We start from the raw sequence: 16,335 nt of genomic DNA on the forward strand, positions 1-16,335 counted from the left end.
GAATACATGCATAAATATATACATGTATATCCTTGAAGATAGAGGCAGTAAAGTCATCTTTATCCCAGTGTCAGAATTCTGATTGTGAAATCACCTTTACTAAGACTGTGGGAAACACACATAAAACTTACCATCAATATTTATTTGGCCCTACTATGTGTCAGGCATTTTTTAGAGCTAGAGATATACCAATGCTTTCAAGAGTCAAACTCTCCTGCCCTTGGGGAGTTTTCAGTTTTACTGACTTTTTTTAAGGAAAACCGCAGGGAGCATAGTATGCTGCTTCTGCCACAAAACCAAGGAGGGAAGCCTTTGTATATATAAATGTATAAAGTTGTGAAAGATGAAGGATGTGGGGTGAGGAATTAGGGAACCTGGCTTTTAATCTCAGCTCTGCTCTGGGACTAGTTGAGCAAATCCCCTCAACTCCTCAAATTACCAAAGGAGAGCTTTGAACAAAATGATTTCTGAGCCCCTAAAGTTTTATTGAGATCTCAAAATCACTGAATTAATAGAAATAAACAGCCCTCGTGACTGCGGCACCACACGCGGACCACAGAGTGGATTCTGCAAAGCCTCTAACACAGGTGCTGCGCTGAGCTTAGCCATTCAGCCATGTCCAACTCTTGCGACCCCATAGACTGTAACCCGCCAGGCTCCTCTCTTCACGGGATTCTCCAGACAAGGACACTGGAGTGGGTTGACATTTCCTTCTCCAGGGGATTTTCCCGACCTGAGAATTGAACCCAGGTCTCCTGCATTGCAGGCAGATTCTTCTTCTTCTTCTTCTTTTTTTTTCCAATGAAGAATAACTGCTTTACAGAATTTTGTTGTTTTCTGTCAAACCTCAACATGAATCAGCCATAGGTATACATATATCACCTCCCTTTTGAACTCCCTCCCATCTCCCTCCCCAGCCCACTCATCTAGGTTGATACAGAGCCCCTCTTTGAGTTTCTTGAGCCCCACAGCAAATTCCTGTTGGCTTTCTATTTTACATATGGTAATATAAGTTTCTATGTTACTCTTTCCATACATCTCACCCTCTGCTCCCCTCTCCCCATGTCCATAAATCTATTCTCTATGTCTGTTTCTCCATTGCTGCCCTGTAAATAAATTCTTCAGTACCATTCTTCTAGATTCTGTATATGTATGTTAGAATACGATATTTATCTTTTTCTTTCTGACTCACTTCACTCTGTATAATAGGTTCTAGGTTCAGCCACCTCATCAGAACTGACTCAAATGTATTCCTTTTTATGGCTGAGTAATTTTCCATTGTGTATATGTACCACAACTTCTTTATCCATTCATCTGTCAATGGGCATCTAGGTTGCTTCCATGTTCTAGCTATTGTAAATAGTGCTGCAATGAACAATGGGATACATGTGTCTTTTTCAATTTTGCTTTCCTCAGGGTATGTGTCTAGGAGTGAGAATGCTGGGTCATATGGTGGTTTTATTCCTAGTTTTTTTAAGGAATCTCCATACTGTCTTCCATAGTGGCTGTATCAATTTACATTCCCACCAACAGTGCAAGAGCCTTCCCTTTTCCCACACCTTCTCCAGCATGTATTGTTTGTAGATTTTTTGATGATGTTGATTCTGACCAGTGTGAGGTGATATCTCAGTGTGTTTTTGATTTGTATTTCTCTAATAATGAGCGATGTTGAGCATCTTTTCATGTGTTTGTTAGCCATCCGTATGTTTTCTTTGGAGAAATGCCTGTTTAGGTCTTTTCCCCACTTTTTGATTGGGTTGTTTGTTTTTTGGCATTGAGTTGTATGAGCTGCTTGCATATTTTGGAAATTAATCCTTTGTCAGTTGTTTCACTTGCCATTATTTTCTCCCATTCTGAGGGTTCTTTTCACCTTGCTTATAGTTTCCTTTGCTGTGCAGAAGCTTTTAAGTTTAATCAGGTCCCATTTGTTTACTTTTGCTTATATTTCCTTTACTCTATGAGGTGAGTCATAGAGGATCTTGCTTTGATTTATGTCATTGAATGTTCTGCCTATGTTTTCCTCTAAGAGTTTTATAGTTTTTGGTCTTATATTCAAGTCTTTAATCCATTTTCAGTTTATCTTTGTGTATGGTGCTAGGAAGTGTTTTAATTTCATTTTTTTACATGTAGCTGTCCAGTTTTCCCAGCACCATTTATTGAAGAGGCTGTCCTTACCCCATTGTATATTCTTGTCTCCTTTGTCAAAAATAAGGTACCTGTAGGTGCATGGGTTTATTTCTGGGCTTTCTATCTTGTTCCATTGGTCTATATTTCTGTTTTTGTGCCAGTGCCATACTGTCTTGATGAGTGTAGCTTTGTAGTATAATCTGAAGTCAGGAAGGTTGATTCCTTCAGCTCCATTCTTCTTTCTCAAGACTGCTTTGGCTATTTGGGGTATTTCCATATGAATTGTGAAATTCATTTTGCTTGAATTTCATTCAATTTCAATTGTGAAATTTTTTGTTCTAGTTGTTCTAGTTCTGTGAAAAATGTCATTGGTAATGTGACACAGATTGAATCTGTAGATTGCATTTGGTAATATAGTCATTTTCACAATATTGATTCTTTCTACCCAGGAACATGAAATATCTCTCCATCTGTTTATGCCATCTTTCATTTCTTCCATCAGTGTCTTATAATTTTCTGTGTATAGTTCTTTTGTCTCCTTGGGTAAGTTTATTCCTAGATATTTAATTCTTTTTATTTCAATGGTGAATGGGATTGATTCCTTAATTTCTCTTTCTGATTTTTCATTGTTAGTATATAGAAATGCAAGTAATTTCTGTGTATTGATTTTGTATCCTGCAACTTTGCTAAATTCACTGATTAGCTCTAGTAATTTTCTGATACTATCTTTAGGGTTTTCTATGTACAGTATCATGTCATTTGCAAACAGTGAGAGCTTTACTTCTTCTTTTCCAATCTGGATTCCTTTTATTTCTTTTTCTTCTCTGATTGCTGTAGGTAGGACTTCCAGAACTATGTTGAATAATAGTGGTGAAAGTGGACACCCTTGTCTTATTCCTGATCTTAGGGGGAATGCTTTCAGTTTTTCACCATTGAGAATAATGTTTGCTGTAGGCTTATCATATATGGCCTCTACTGTGTTGAGGTTGGTTCTTTCTATGCCCATTTTCTGAAGAGTTTTAATTATAAATGGGTACTGAATTTTGTCAAAGGCTTTTTCTGCATCTATTGAGATTATCATATGGTTTTTATCTTTCAATTTGTTAATATGGTGTAACACATTGATTGATTTTCATATATTGAAGAATGCTTGCATTCCTGGAATGAACTCATTGATCATGGTGTATGAGCTTTGTAATGTGTTGCTGAATTCTGTTAGCTAAAATTTTATTGAGGATTTTTTCATCTATGTTCATCATAGTGATGAACATAGTGATATTGGCCTGTAGTTTTCTTTTTTTGTGTGTTGTCTTTGTCTGGTTTTGGTATCAGGGTGATGGTGGCCTCCTAGAATGAGTTTGGAAGTATTCTTTCCTCTGCAATTTTTTGAAAGAGTTTTAGAAGGATAGGCATTAGCTTTTCTCTAAATGTTTGCTAGAATTCTCCTGTGAAGCCATCTGGTCCTGGGCTTTTGATTTTGGGGAGATTTTTGATTACAGCTTCAATTTCAGTGCTTGTAATTGGGTTGTTCATAATTTCTCTTTCTTCCTGGTTCAGTTGCAGGCAGATTCTTTACCAACTGAGCAACAAGGGAAGCCCATAAAGTGAAAGTTGCTCAGTCGTGTCCTATGGACTATACAAATTGTGACCCGATGGACTATAGAAATTCTCCAGGCCAGAATACTGGAGTAGGTAGCCTTTCCCTTCTCTAGGGGATCTTCCTGACCCAGAGATCGAGCCTGGCTCTCCTGCATTGCAGGCCACTATATCTATCTCTTCTGATATGTAAGGCAGAGCCTTTAACAATCAGCATTGTGAGATGGTGATAAGGATGAGTGGATTGCCTGTTACCACTCAGAGGAGAATGGGTGTGTGGGAGAATCAGCTATTGTGAATGCATAATGTTTTCCCCTTCTACCCCTAAACTTCTTGAAAAGCTAAACTGACTTCATGAGATGAAATTGTACTGAATGGACAGTGGGATGATGAAGAGTTTGCACTGAAGTGGTTTTTGAAAAAGAAGTCTGATTGTCATAGTTACACTCTGAAAAGATTTTGATGCAACTTTGGAATTACTTCACATCCAATTACATAGGACATTCACTTGGGGTGAGAGATAAATGCTTCTCTCACTGCAAGCATAGAAAGAAAATCCATTTAACCTTTTTAGCCAATTTATTAAAGCAGAGGAGAATTATTTTTAAAATGCAATTTCTGACTTCAAGTAAGGAGTGTTGGAAGAAAATTTTTCTTGGTATAGTTTGGAGTTTCCTAATAAAGGAGAAAATGCTGCAAGACATCTTAAGTTTGGGTTCTTTAGGAAGAAGAGAACTTGAGGACCAGGAAAAAACACTAAGCAGTCATTGAGTTCATTCTCTGACCATCAGGAAGGGCCAGGTTCAAGCAGGTAGGATCCTCCTACTTTAAAGACTGAGGCCTCCCTTTGTAAACATCCCAGTGCTTATACTCTCCTTTTACCATAGTTTTTTTTTTTTGTTTTTTTTTTTTTTTATGGTTTACCTAAATCTTGGCAGTTCAGTCTGTTTGTTTCATTCTAGCTTCAGAAAAGATCATCACCACCAAAAACATTGAGCACTTTTTACAATGAGTTTTATTAGATGAAGAGGAGAAAAAGCTAAAAGGTAAGGTTTTTGCCCCTAAAATCTTACAGGAACAATCCCCTCTTTCAGCTCAAAACCCTTCTCATAAATAGGTATTGTTAATCTCTTCAGAACATTGAATTTTGGAGCATACAAAGGGTTTCAGTACCTCTAGCCCAGTTCCCTAATTAAATACAATGGAGCAAGTGACACCAGAAGAGATTAAGTGGTTCAACCCAAGTCACACAGAGTTGGGATTCCAATCCAGGTCTCCCTGCTTCCAGACCAGTACTCCATCTCTAGCTTAAAAGTATCTTGGTTATTTTTCTTCACAAACATACCCTGGCTGACATTTAGTGCTGTATTCCCTTCAGAGTAAATGCCCACACATGTATCATTTCATATTTTGTCTCCTCCTATACTGTGCTTATAGTATAGGGACAGGAGAGGTTCAATATGAGCTTAGACTACCCTGTGCCAGGAAGCACAGACCATGGTATTCACAGACCATGGGAAACTTGCCCAAAGATACAACTGTAAGGGCTCCTGCTCTCCAGATTTGGGACATGTCAAATGTCAGAAAGAATCACGATGTTAACTTCTGAATAAAACAATCTTTTGAGTCCATGCTGCTGCTACTGCTAAGTCACTTCAGTCGTGTCCAACTCTGTGCGACCCCATAGTTGGCAGCTCCCCAGGCTCCCCCGTCCCTGGGATTCTCCAGGCAAGAACACTGGAGTGGGTTGCCATTTCCTTCTCCAATGCATGAAAGTGAAAAGTGAAAGTGAAGTCGCTCAGTCGTGTCCGTCCATAATGGTACTCAAAAAGCTAATATGAATATATAAACAAGTAAATAAATATAAAAAGGAAAGGAAAGGGAAAGTCTCTTCTTAACAGAAGAATGCCAGCTAATTGATATGGAGAGAAGGGTACAATTAGAAAGTTAATGGCTTTACAACCCCCAATGAAATAATTGATTCAAGCAAAGATTATCTATGAACACGAAGACCATAAAAGATTGTTGGGCATCAGGATATTCTCATAGTACTAAAAGATCACACAGAGTGGAGATTCCTTAAAAAACTGGAAATAGAACTGCCATACAACCCAGCAATCCCACTGCTGGGCATACACACCGAGGAAACCAGAATTGAAAGAGACACGTGTACCCCAGTGTTCATCGCAGCACTGTTTATAATAGCCAGGACATGGAAGCAACCTAGATGTCCATCAGCAGATGAATGGATCAGAAAGCTGTGGTACATATACGTAATGGAATATTACTCAGCTATTAAAAAGAATGCATTTGAATCAGTTCTAAGGAGGTGGATGAAACTGGAGCCTATTAAACAGAATGAAGTAAGTCAGAAAGAAAAGCATCAATATAGTATATTAACGCATATATATGGAATTTTAAAGGATGGTAATGATGACCCTATATATGAGACAGCAGAAGAGACACAGATATAAAGAACACACTTTTGGACCCTGTGGGAAAAGGCAAGGGTGGGATGATTTGAGAAAATAGCATTGAAACATGTATGTTATCATATGTGAAACAGATCGCCAGTCCAGGTTCAATGCATGAGACAGGGTGCTCAGGACTGGTGCACTGGGATGACCCGGAAGGATGGGATGGGGAGGGAGGTGGGAGGAGGGTTTCAGGATGGGGAACATATGTACACCCATGGCTGATTCATGTCAATGTATGGCACAAACCACTACAATGTTATAAAGTAATTAGCCTCCAATTAAAATAAATAAATTAATTTAAAAAATAAAAGATCACACAGGGATTACATATTTAATATGAAGGAGCAAAAAGCATCTTTACAGTGGAGAAATCTGGCAGGCACCACCTTCATCAGTGACCTGGTTTATCAAGAGAATTGCTCAGGACCAGATATTGCATTTTTTAAAACTTTCCAGCTGATTCTAATTTCTATCTAGAATTGGGAATAGCATCCCAGGGTTTATTTAGATTTACACAAATATGTATGTATACGTATATATATATATGGAGCTTCCCTAGTGGCTCAGCAGTAAAGAATCCACCTGCCAACACCAGAGATACGGATTCCATTCCTGAGTTGGGAAGATCTCCTGGAGAAGGAAATGGCAACCCACTCCAGCATTCCTGTCTGGGAAATCCCATGGACAGAGGAGCCTGGCTGGCTACAGTTCATGGGGTCGCAAAAGAGTCAGATACAACTTGGTGACTAAGCTGTGTGTGTGTGATACCTTATCATGGTATCAGAAGTTTGATTGTTAAAGACTCTGCCTTTACTAAGACTATGGGGGAAAATACATACATCATATATATAAGTCCTTCATTCAAGAAATGTTTGTTTAGCTAGTCTGTTCCCATGGGACAACCAGATGTTATGCATTTCCTAAAGTGCGATGAGTAGCATCACTTATGTAATATTCTTACTAAAAATGTTTGACCTGAATCCAATTCTGAGGCAATAGTCTGACAAATCTAGAGTGTTGGGCAGTCAAAAAGACTAACTACCTTGGGCTCTTCAAAGGTCAATGACTTGAAAAACCAAACAAAAAGTGGAGATTGTTCTAGATGAAAAGACATAAAAGAGAACAGTCAGACAAAATGCATAAACTTTGGTTGGATCCTGTAATTTAAAGAACAAAAGCCATAAAATACATTTTAGAGCCAATTAAAGAAATCTAAATTTGGTCTGTATTTTAGATATGATATTTGATTTAATGATAGTTTTCTTGTGTGTAATAAAGACTTTGAAATAATGTAGGAGAATGTCTTTATTCTTAGGAGATACATTCTGAATTATTTAGGAGTGCTGCTGCTGCTGCTGCTGCGTCGCTTCAGTCGTGTCCGACTCTGTGCGACCCCATAGACGGCAGCCCACCAGGCTCCCCCATCCCTGGGATTCTCCAGGCAAGAACACTGGAGTGGGTTGCCATTGCCTTCTCCAATGCATGAAAGCGAAAAGTGAAAGTGAAGTCACTCAGTCGTGTCTGACTCCTAGCGACCCCATGGACTGCAGCCCACCAGGCTCCTCCATCCATGGGATTTTCCAGGCAAGAGTACTGGAGTGGGGTGCCATTGCCTTCTCCGATTTAGGAGTGAGGTGTCATTATACCTGCTCTCAAATGGTTCAGCTAAAAAACAGTATGTGTGTTTGTGTGTTGAGAGAGAAAAGTGGAAAGAAAAAGAAAGCATAGCTTTAAAAGGTTAGCAGTTGAATCTACGTGAAGAGTATACAGGTACTCATTGTACTATTCCCATGTTTCTGTCCCTTTAAAAAATTAAAAATAAATAAACCAATCCTCTTAGTAAAATAGGAACCTTAGGACATAAACTCCATGAAGCAAGGGATGTATGTTTGTCTGTTTCTCTCACTGGGGTACCAAAAGCCCTTAGAGCAGTCCCTGGCACATAGTAGGCATTCAGTAAACATCGTTTAATGAAAAACAAACAGGAAAGGTGGCCCCAGCTTGGGCTCAGAGGGCTGGATGGAGGCCAGCGGGCAGGCGTGGCTGCCCAGCGGTGCCCTGCCTGTCAGCGTGGTTCTGAGTTCCCTGGGGAGGCTCCAGCACCAGCCGGGTGCTGCCAGCTGGGCAGAAGGTTGGGGGAAAGAAAAGCCACTCAGCCAGAATGGCTTTCCCATGACCTGCTTTCTCACCATTTGCGCCGATCCAATTGGAAACAGCAAGGAAGGGGACGTTTCTGATGAGAGTATTAAGATGTAGGCACCCGTCGACACACAGGGGTTCAGAGTCTCCCCATGGACTCAGGAGAAAACCTCCTGGACCGCAAACTCCAACAGACCCATACAATGGGAAAATCAAAAGTCTTACAGTACGGCCACAACTGGCTTCTTCTCTTCTTTTTATCTCCCGTAATGCCACCAAAACAATGCATCGCTTTTCAAAGATGAGTTTCCTAAGATTCTATCAGTTAATGACTTACTACTTCATTTCCAAATTCTAGGATTAAGGAAACACATATATTAAGAAGTGATACAATATGAATTTTAAAAGTGCCCTGGAAGTAATCGGAGGAGTTGGTGGTGAGGGGCTCGGGTGTGTGACACGGCTGCTCAGTGATAGGCCCACCAGTAAACGTGTCTCTATCCTCCTCTTTCTCTTTTTCCTTATTTCTTCTATCCTCTTTCTTTTGCTGTCTCCTTTCTTTCTTCCCTTCCTTCCTATCTTTTTCTCTCTCTCAAAAAGAAATCACCTGAAGCTCAAGGCTGACCCAGCCGCCACCCCCACCCCCCACCTCCCATGAGCAGAGCCATTTCCCTCCCAATAGTGACAGTTGGAGACAGAGTTTCAGACCCTTTACCTCAGAAAATCCCCCACCCTCTCCCCAGGCCTGTCATCTCTTTCCTGTGTAGACCTGCAAGGGAGGCGACCTTACCTCTCTTGCTTAGAAGGAGCCTGGCAGTGCTTTCTGAACTGAATTCATGTAAGAAAGGGAAGCGCCTGTTTTGGAAGAACATACCCTCCTGCTGCCAACACAAGCAGATCTTTAGAGAGAGGGGAAACTGCAACCCCTCCAAGATCTTTGCTCTCCTTCGGAGCCCAGGCGCTCAGGTTTCACAAAGGAATTTATAGAGCAGACTGACGCCTCTGGGGTTGGAATGGGCTCAGAACCAAGTGGAGAGCAAGAAGAGGGACAGGCACCCCTGTCTGCTTTGTGTGGGCTGGAATTGTTTACCAGGGGATGAAAACGTCCTCTCACTGAAAAGGAATGTTTGGCAAGGAAATGACCTCTGGAGGCTCAACCCAGTGGCTCCCTGGGGAGGCAGTCTGGGTGAGTAAGAGAGCAGAACCCCCAAGCTGGACAAAGCTCATCAGGCTGGGCGAGGAGGGGGCTGGGATCACAGGAGCTTTGTGATGTTTAAAGCAACTCCTGCCTTCAAAGGACAGCTGTCCTCTTGATAAATTATGTTTTGCAAAAGAAGGAAGAGATAAAAAAAAAAAAGCTTGAGTGGTGTAAAAGCATATTGAAAAATAAAAGAAATGTTTCCTAATGTAGCATTTAGCTCAGAGCTATCCTAGGTCCTTTCAAAACCACGTTTGGGGGTCCCGAGACGGCACGGGGTGAGTTGCTCTGGTTGCTGACTTTTCTACTCGGATGAAATGGAGAGAGAGAGATGACATTCTTCCTTATTTGGCAGCTCTGGAAGTCAGATTCCCTTGTCATCTCTCTTCCTATAAGACCCTGGCCCTGTAGAAGCCCAAACCATTCAGCAGGCCCCACCCTTGGCGCTTGCTTATCTCAGAGTCTTCGCTGTGGAATTCCCAGGCCCACCCCAGTGCTCCGGATGCGCTTCAATCCATGGTCTGCCACTTGGCTCCTCTTGTGATGACAAGCAGATAACATAGCTCACATGCCTTCTCCTTTTCTTGCATACCAACCAGACCCCAGCTCCGAAAAGGAAACACACCACAAACCAAGAGAGATGGCATTTTTATTTTTATATAGACATTGTTAAGACTCTGCAGTAAGCCTAGAATTGTGGAAAACACTCTCTTGTGTTGCTTCAGTTAATCTTCTCCACATCCCAGGATTTTTACAGATGAAGAAATTAGTGGATACAGAGGTTAATTAAATATCCACAGTCACATAACAGCCATGTATGTGTGTGTGTGTGTGTGTGTGTGTGTGTGATGGGGGTGAGGGGCAAATTCAAACCCGAGGCTGACTCTAAGTCCAAACCACTTTTATCGTAGTTAAATCCAATCACAACTAAGCATGACCCCAATGGCAATCACTTTCAAGATTTACCAAGTTCGAACATCATTAACTTTAAGACAAGTTTTCTTTCTTCAAGGCATGCTAGCAAAAGTGGCACTTTTATTATTCATCAACATCACCATAGTTCCAGCCACAACTTAAATGCAATTTACAAAGGCTCCATATCTGAGAAACAAGAAGCAGAGAAAATATTTGCTAACCACATTAGTAAATGAATAGGTGTAAACATGAAATGAAGTGGCAGAAATATGCCTGAATCAATAACTATGAAGGAGTTAAATGCCTCTTTTAAAAGACAGTTGCTCTTTTATGGGGTAAAACAATATGAACCAAGCTGTTTTGCCAGGGCTTCCCTGATGGCTAAGTGGTAAAGCATCTACCTGCAATGCAAGAGACGCAGGAGATATAGGTTCGATCCCTGGGTCGGGAAGATCCTCTGGAGGAGGAAATTGTCACCCTGCCAGTATTCTTGCCAGGAAGTTCTCATGGACAGAGGAGTGTGGCGGGATACAGTCCACAGGATCACACAGAGTTGGACGCGACTGAGCATGGATGTACACATCTGCTGTTTTCTAAGAGACACATTTATACCAGGATGACACTGAGAGGATGAAAATAAAGAGGTGGACAAGGGGATACCATGTAAATGCAACCAAAATATGCAGAAGGGGCAATGTTAGTATAAGACAGAATAAATTCAAAGCAAAAAAGCACTAAATGAGACTAAAAAGGATGAAAAACACCATCCAGTGAGAATTTCTACCAATAATTAATTTTTATACAGTCAACAATATAGCAGAAAAATTTCTAAAGACTGAATCTGTGTACTCGGGCCTGCTAAGAATGGGTACACTCAGTAAGAAGTATTGTCTGGGTCCGATAGGAACTTGCTGTCTCTTCCAGTGTGTAATTTGTATGCAGTGTATTTAAAGCAAGGAGCTTAAGCTCAGATTTCTAGATTGGAAAGACTCGAAGTATTTCAGGGAGAGTTTATTTACCCTGTATGAGTATTTTACGTCAGGGAAGCATTATAACAAATAGACCGTGAAAATCGCACCACATCCTAAGGAAAAACAAAAAGCCACAGAAGGTTCTTGGAGTGTCTCTTCAGGAAATCCTCAAGCACTCAAAGCCCTTGCCAGTTAGGGTAATGTGTTCATAAATTTCCCCTAACAAACTCATTCCAGCATCAGAAAATGACAAATCAATCAAACTTTAAAGGATTGATGGCTAAACTCTTCCAGGACCGTAGGCATGAATCCAGGGAAGGAATTTATGCCAGAAAATTGAACCCCTTCCTGCCAGAAATGGAAATAAAGACAGAAACCCAGTTACTTCAACTCACATCTACCGCGCTTTAGTCAAGAGAGTGAGGGTGCAGCTGAGAGCTTCTCAAAGGTGAGAAGAAAGTAAGGAAAAGACGGGAACTAAAGTGTTCAGTTCTTGAACAAACCTCATCTTGTCAGCAGGGCTTGGGTTGGTGGAGGAAAGGGGCCCAGTGACCCCTAGTAAGGGGGAAGATTGTGGAGTAAGCACCTAGGTTCTAAATGATGTCTTCTGAGGGGCACACAATTTGAGTCGATATTAAAGGAAACTGAAAGCTAGTAAGTACAAATCTAGAATATTTAGTCTAGTAAGCCTAAATTAGACAATGAGTAAGTTGGAAGCACTTGAAGGAAAATTAATGTAAGTTGAAATCACGAGTCTTTTGTGTTCTATGTCCAAACCCCATAAATACTTCCAAACTCTGTGGGGATGTAGAATGGAGACCCTATTAGGTCATTGACCAACATGACTTTTTGGTCTGAATGGGTTGAACACACACACACACACACACACACACACGTGTAATTGCATGTGTGTATGTCTATACGTGTGTATAACTGCAGGTGGGTAGATATTAATTTCTGTCTCTCCCTCTCCATTCCTTGCATGGTCTTTTCTCTGTCTCCTCCCGTCTGATCTAACTCTCTGCCTCTGTGTGCACTCCCTGTGTGACGGTCAATATGTATGTCTTTTCGTGTCTCCATGGAGCTCAGTGTACCGCTCTCAGTCACAGGCTGTTTGCCCTTCTCTCTTGCTCTCTCTGTCTCCCTCCTCTTTCTTACTTTGGCCTTTTGCCCTGCTGCTGGGATGCATTTTCTACGAATGGTGTGAGCATTCAGGATGAACAAATACGGTAACGGGTTTCAATCAGAGTTGAGGTCATGGTAGCCAGGCAATGCTTAAACCCTGCACAGTGATCAGGAAACTCAGGACGCTCACAGACACCTCACACCTCATATCCAGGCTCCTGAGATCAGGAGGAGAGAGAGAGATATAGCCAGTCCCTGGTTTATAAAAGGCATCAGAGGCTCTTTGTTGGCAACCACCACTTGTCATAATTCAGTCAATTTTCCATCCCAAAGCAATTTACATTCATGTCTCTGTGAGGATTACTTTGCTCTTCCCTTACTGGAGGGGAAGCTGTCTTCCTTAGAATCATTTAGATAATTAGAGTAAATCCACTGGATAAAGGAAAGCTCAGGTACAACAATGAAACTATTGAAAAATCTTATTTTTTTTTTAATTCACTCTTCTTTTAAAAGAACATTCAAAGAAATTGCCACATCAGAGTTCTGAAATGTCAAGAATTCCTCTTATTTCTTGTGGTAGCTAATGCCAGAAACATTCTAGAACACTGCAATTGCTTGTTCTTTAGAGTGAAGGATAAAGGATAATTTTGTTTCCCTGTGCTTTAACCTACCTGAGAAGTATTTTTTCGAGGTCCTCCTTGAGCAAAAGACTGAAAAATGTTCAACCAACCTATGGGGAAATAACTTTTTTTTATTAAAGGGCTTTGCTTAATCAAACATTAATCTATGACATTTTAGAGATTTCATTTTTACTGAATCCTTCCAGAACCTGCAAAAAAACTTCAAAATGGACAGCACCAACTTCAGCTACAGAAAACAGTTGCAGTGAGGGTTAAAGAAGACAGGCTACAGTGCAGTGTGTCAAGGGTGCAGCCTCATTTTTCTGTATTTCCCTTTTGTGATATATATATATATATTTTTAAAGAGGAATCCAAATCAGAAAGGCAGGGGAGCCTATCGCTTAAATTCATGACTCATGAAATTTGTTAGAAAGTTTTTTTGTTTGTTTGTTTGTTTTTTTTTAAGTCTTATGGAAAGGCTATGTAGGGTGTGAAACTTTCCACCTAGGAAACTTCCCCCCAGGTGGCTCTAGCTGTAAACAACCCACCTGCCAATGCAGGAGGCATAAGAGACTTGGGTTCAATCCCTGGGTCAGGAAGAGCCCCTGGAGGACGAAATGGCAACCCACTCTGGTATTCTTGCCTACAGAATCCCATGGACAGAGGAGCCTGGAGGGCTATAGTCCATAGGGTCACAAAGAGCTGGACATGACTGAAGCAACTTGGCACACATGCAGGACAAATTCTAAACTGTAATGGGACCTTCCCCTCAACCCAGCCTATTTATTACCATTTATTGAATACTCACTATATGCCACATTCTGGGATAAATGTTTAATTAGTTTTGTATCAATACAGATAAGATTGTGCTTGTGCTGTGCTTAGTCACTCAGTCGTGTCTGACTCTTTGTGACCCCATGGACTGTAGCCCATGAGGCTTCTCTGTCCATGGGGATTCTCCAGGCAAGAATACTGGAGTGGGTTGCCATGCTCCCCTCCAGGAGATCTTCCCAACAGCTATCAAATGCAGATCTCCTGCATTGCAGGATTCTTTACTTTTTCAGATTCTTTACCACCTCAGATTTTTTACCATCTGAGCCACCAGGGAAGCACACAGATAAGATTACTATTCTCTATTTTACAAGGAAGAAACTGAGCCTCATGGGTTAAAGCAATTTGTTCATACAGCTAAGAAGGAAGAAATATGGGATTCAAACCCAGGTCTACTGACCTTACAGTCTGTATTTTTAAATACATGTCCCATGGCTAGACTCGACACCTGAGAGTTCAGCTACAGGGAGAAAATTGGCTCCAAGCCTCAGTGGATATGGGAAAATTATGGAGACCTTTGTAGTAAGAACTATTGAACTATTGTAGTAAGAAATAAAACAGGAAGAGAGCTAGAATTTGTGAGAAGGAAAATACAGAGCAGCTCTCTATCCAACATGCCCAATAGCCAGAAATCACCAATAAATGAATAATATTAAGTATTATTAATTAATTTATACCTGTAATAAGATGTTCCGTGGTAAGGGGGACTGCCCAGAGAATTGAGTATAGAGATTAAAGAAACATGTAAAGGAGATGGGCACCTCTTTCCCTTGGTTGGATATTCACAGCAGACCAGCTCTTCCATCTCTGCATCGAAGAGGATTGGAGAGATGTGGAAAGTACAGAAAGCTTCTCCACCACTCAGAGCTGCGTGCCCACCACTGGGCCTGGCCATGAGCTTGAACTTCCCATGGGACAGCTGGAAACACGACATTGCAGGGAGCTGGGCTTGAGCCATCTTTCTATCATCCCGCCTAAGAGGGTTGTCCATCCAGTGTGGAGTAGAGGGCATGGAGCTGGAGCTAACTGCTTTTGTTAGGGAGGAGGAGGGATTCCTCGGGAGTGTCCGAAGAACTGCTGCATGTACATCTGTCACATGGGCGGCATGGACACTGAACACTACGACCCGGATAGTTAGCAACACGAGGGAGGACCTTCACTAGTTGAGTGAAAACAGGTTTTCCCTTTCTTCTTCCCTCTTCCCCACTTGCAATGGTTAATTTTATGTGTCAACTTGATGGGCCCCAGGGTGCTCAGATATTTAGTTAAACATTATTCTGTGTATGTCTATGAAGGTTCTTCTAGATGAGATTAACATTTGAATCCAAGGACTCGGTAAAGCAGATGGCCCTCCCAATGTAGACGAACCTCATCTAACCTGTTGAAGGTCTAAATAGAGTAAAAGACTGAGTAAGAGAGAAATGGATCTTTGTTTCTGAGCTGGGATATCAGTTCATCTTAACCTATCCTCAGACTCGGACTAGAATTACACCATCATTCCCCTGTGTCTCTAGCTTGCCAACTGTGGATCTTGGGACTTGTCAGCCTCCAAAATCATATGAGCCAATTCTTACAATAAATCTCTTTCTGCATGCATTTATTTCTTTTTCTTTTTTAACTTATTGAAGTAAAGTTGATTTACAATGCTGTGTTAGCTTCAGGTAGCAAAGTGATTCAGGTATACATACATATATACCTATTTTTTCAGATTATTTTCCCTTATCAGTTCAGTTCAGTCACTTAGTCGTGTCCGACTCTTTGCAACCCCATGAACCGCAGCACACCAGGCCTCCCTGTCCATCACCAACTCCCGGAGTTCACACAAACTCACGTCCATCGAGTCGGTGATGCCATCCAACCATCTCATCCTCTGTCGTCCCCTTCTCCTCCTGCCCTCAATCTTTCCCAGCATCAGGGTCTTTGCAAATGAGTCAGTTCTTCACATCAGGTGGCCAAAGTATTGGAGTTTCAGCTTCAGCATCAGTCCTTCCAGTGAATATTCAGGACTGATTTCCTTTAGGACTGACTGCAGTCCAAAGGACTCTCAAGAGTCTTCTCCAACACCACAGTTCAAAAGCACCAATTCTTTGGCACTCAGCTTTCTTTATAGTCCAACTCTCACATCCATACATGACTACTGGAAAAACCATAGCCTTGACTAGACGGACCTTTGTTGGCAAAGTAATGTCTTCTTTTTAATATGCTGTCTAGGTTGGTCATAACTTTTCTTCCAAGGAGTAAGCATCTTTTAATTTCATGGCTTTTCCCTTATAGGTTATTGCAAAATATTGAGTATAGCTCCCTCTGTATATATTTAGAGCCCTGACAACTGGAGA

This window comes from Bubalus kerabau, chromosome 22, assembly GCF_029407905.1.
Source record: "Bubalus kerabau isolate K-KA32 ecotype Philippines breed swamp buffalo chromosome 22, PCC_UOA_SB_1v2, whole genome shotgun sequence".
Classification (NCBI taxonomy): Eukaryota; Metazoa; Chordata; class Mammalia; order Artiodactyla; family Bovidae; genus Bubalus; species Bubalus kerabau.